Genomic DNA, 4,140 nt, shown 5'->3' on the forward strand with positions numbered 1-4,140 from the left:
ATGTACACATATGTGTATATACGAGAAACTTATTGCTCGCAGGCAACGGGATTTTACAGTTACGAATATTGTGTTGTATATAAGTACATATGTATGTAAATGTCTTCAGTATTTCTAACAGTAATAAAAAATTAATTCTATTATGCATCAAATTACAAATTGTTTCATGAAATATATTTAAATTTCGCATTTTCTTTGATTTTCATTGTTTTAAATTTTTATTAGCGATCTCGAACGGCGGCAACAAATTCCTCCTTTCACATATATTTTTGGTATAATTTCAATCTGGCCGTTCCAGTCATTCGAATTGCAAAACGTAAAAACCTACCCAATCCAGTCAACTGTCAAAGTTCGGTAGGTGAGCGGCTCTCACATCTCCAGTGACAGGAGAGTTGGGCATCTCTTTATCTCTGGTTCAGAGAATGTATAATATAGAGAAGGTTCACCGCGTTGCCAAATTTACGACATTTCATTTTTCGGAGGGGTACTCTTTTCTATTAGTGGATTTCACCACAAAAGTAGGGGTACTATTTTCTATAAGCGGATTTCACCAATATTTTACAGGAGGGTCGAAAATAGCAGAATTGAGCATTTTCAGTGATAAATGAGAAAAATGATGCTAATTTCAATGTTTAGAAATGTACGCTTACAGATTCGCATATTTACAATGTGCAAACGACTATGGATAACATTTATAGATATTCTCCATATATGTATGTGTGTACATATTTGATAACAAAGCTGATATGTATATATATGTATGTATGTGCAATTTGACATATTTAATGATAAATTCCATTAAATCTGTTGGAATTTATAATAAAGTCATATTTCCATTATTACCTAAATAAATATACATACATACATATATATATATTGGGCATTAGAGGTTTTGATAACGTTTTGAAAACCAAGCCGACGCACATATTCGCATATGGATGTCATTATGTGTACATATGTATACTAAACAGATTTTTAAAAACCATACCCGTAATGATAACATTTTTTTTTGATAAAATCTCGTTTTGATAAAATCTTAAAAGTCATATGCATATAATCATGTATATATGTAAACAGATTTTAAAAACTGTACACATAAAGTTCACATTGATAAAATTTTTTTTTGATAAAATCCCGTTTTGATAAAATCTTAAAAGTCAAATGCATATAATCATGTAAATATGTAAACAGATTTTAAAAACCGTACACATAAAGTTCACGTATTCACATATGTATGTAATTTTGTGTTCATGTAAACAAATTTGAAAGAATCATTCGCATAATGTTTGTAGGATGGGGTCATGTGTAGAAGTTCACGCAAGTGAGGAAAGTTCTCTGATCGCCATTCACTTGGGAGTGGCCAGAAACGATTCTTTTACATATGACTCAAGCAGCTCACGACTTCCGGTCTTTGACCAAGTATCCTCTGGGTAGCCTAAGAACATCCGTTCGAAGGTGAGCTAAAGTGAGAAGGCGAAACATCCCCTGCATAGGGTTGTGCGCTGGGTTTGGGACCCGCCACGTAAAAAGCCTATCCCAATGAAAAGCGACAAACAGCCTCGGATGAGAAACCCCTCTTTTGATGACGACCATGGCAAACGAAATAAGGACAACGATATCAGGGCATGCACCTGGAATGTCCGGTCCCTTAATTGGGAAGGTGCCGCTGCCCAGCTGGTTGAAGTCCTCGTGAAAATAAAAGCTGACATCACCGCCGTCCAAGAAATGCGATGGACGGGACAAGGACAGAGACGAGTAGGTCCTTGTGACATTTACTACAGTGACCATATAAAGGAGCGCAAGTTTGGTGTTGGATTCGTGGTGGGAGAGAGACTCCGTCGCCGAGTACTATCATTCACTCCGGTGAATGAACGTCTAGCCACAATCCGCATCAAAGCGAAGTTCTTCAACATATCGCTGATCTGCGCCCACGCTCCGACGGATGAGAAGGACGATGTGACCAAAGATGCCTTTTATGAGTGCTTGGAACTCACTTATGGGAGATGCCCCCGCCACGATGTCAAAATCGTGCTTGGCGACTTTAACGCCAGGGTGGGCAAAGAAGGTATATTTGGCACTACGGTCGATAAATTCAGCCTTCACGAGGAAACATCCCCAAATGGGTTGAGGCTGATCGACTTCGCCGGGGCCCGAAATATGGTTATCTGTAGTACTAGATTCCAGCACAAAAAAATTCATCAAGCTACCTGGCTGTCTCCGGATCGAAAAACTACCAACCAGATCGATCATGTTGTGATAGACGGAAGACACGTCTCCAGTGTTTTAGATGTGCGTGCGCTCCGAGGTCCTAATATCGACTCGGACCACTATCTTGTTGCAGCCAAGATTCGCACCCGCCTCTGTGCAGCAAAAAACGCACGCCAACAAACACAAGGAAGGTTCGACGTCGAAAAGCTGCAATCACAACAGACTGCCGAACAATTTTCTACTCGGCTTGCACTCCTGCTCTCTGAGAGCACTCATCAACAACTCGGTATAAGGGAACTGTGGGACGGCATTTCAAACTCCTTACGTACAGCTGCATCCGAAACCCTTGGTTTTCGGAAAGTGCAAAAGGAGGAGTGCCGCGCCGCAGCGGAGAGAAAACAGGCTGCCTACCTCGCAACGTTACGATCGACCACAACACGTGCGGGATGGGATAGATACCGAGAATTGAAGAGGGAAGCGAGACGCATCTGCAGACAGAAAAAGAAAGAGGCCGAAATGCGTGAGTATGAAGAGCTTGATAAGCTGGCCGACAGGGGTTATGCTCGAAAATTCTACGAAAAAATGCGGCGGCTTACAGAAGGTTTCAAGACCGGAGCATATTCTTGTAGAACCCCCAAAGGTGATCTAGTGTCCGATGCCCAGAGCATACTTGAATTATGGAGGGAACACTTCTCCAGCCTGCTGAATGGCTGTGAAAGTACAACGCCAGGAGAAGGCGAACCCGATTCCCTAATCGATGACGATGGAGCAGACGTTCCATCGCCCGACCATGAAGAAGTTCGAATGGCAATTACCCGCCTGAAGAACAACAAAGCGGCGGGGGCCGATGGATTACCGGCCGAGCTATTCAAACACGGCGGCGAAGAACTGATAAGGAGCATGCATCAGCTTCTTTGTAAAATATGGTCGGACGAAAGCATGCCCAACGATTTGAATTTAAGTGTGCTATGCCCAATCCATAAAAAAGGAGACCCCACAACCTGCGCCAACTACCGTGGGATTAGCCTCCTCAACATCGCATATAAGGTTCTATCGAGCGTATTGTGTGAAAGATTAAAGCCCACCGTCAACAAACTGATTGGACCTTATCAGTGTGGCTTTAGACCTGGAAAATCAACAACCGACCAGATATTCACCATGCGCCAAATCTTGGAAAAGACCCGTGAAAGGAGAATCGACACACACCACCTCTTCGTCGATTTCAAAGCTGCCTTCGACAGCACGAAAAGGAACTGCCTCTATGCCGCGATGTCTGAATTTGGTATCCCCGCAAAAATAATACGGCTGTGTAAACTGACGTTGAGCAACACGAAGAGCTCCGTCAGAATCGGGAAGGATCTCTCCGAGCCGTTCGATACCAAACGAGGTTTCAGACAAGGCGATTCCCTATCGTGTGACTTTTTCAACCTGCTTCTGGAGAAAATAGTTCGAGCTGCAGAACTTAGTAGAGAAGGTACCATCTTTTATAAGAGTGTACAGCTGCTGGCGTATGCTGATGATATTGATATCATCGGCCTTAACACCCGCGCCGTTAGTTCTGTTTTCTCCAGACTAGACAAGGAAGCAAAACAAATGGGTCTGGCAGTGAACGAGGGCAAGACGAAATATCTCCTGTCATCAAACAAACAGTCGTCGCACTCGCGACTTGGCACTCACGTCACTGTTGACAGTCATAACTTTGAAGTTGTAGAGAATTTCGTCCATTTAGGAACCAGTATTAACACCACCAACAATGTCAGCCTAGAAATCCAACGCAGGATTGCTCTTGCCAACAGGTGCTACTTCGGACTGAGTAGGCAATTGAAAAGTAAAGTCCTCTCTCGACGAACAAAAGCCAAACTCTATAAGTCGCTCATAATTCCCGTCCTGCTATATGGTGCAGAGGCTTGGACGATGTCAACAACTGATGAG

This window comes from Bactrocera neohumeralis, unplaced genomic scaffold (genome assembly GCF_024586455.1).
Source record: "Bactrocera neohumeralis isolate Rockhampton unplaced genomic scaffold, APGP_CSIRO_Bneo_wtdbg2-racon-allhic-juicebox.fasta_v2 cluster10, whole genome shotgun sequence".
Taxonomy (NCBI): Eukaryota; Metazoa; Arthropoda; class Insecta; order Diptera; family Tephritidae; genus Bactrocera; species Bactrocera neohumeralis.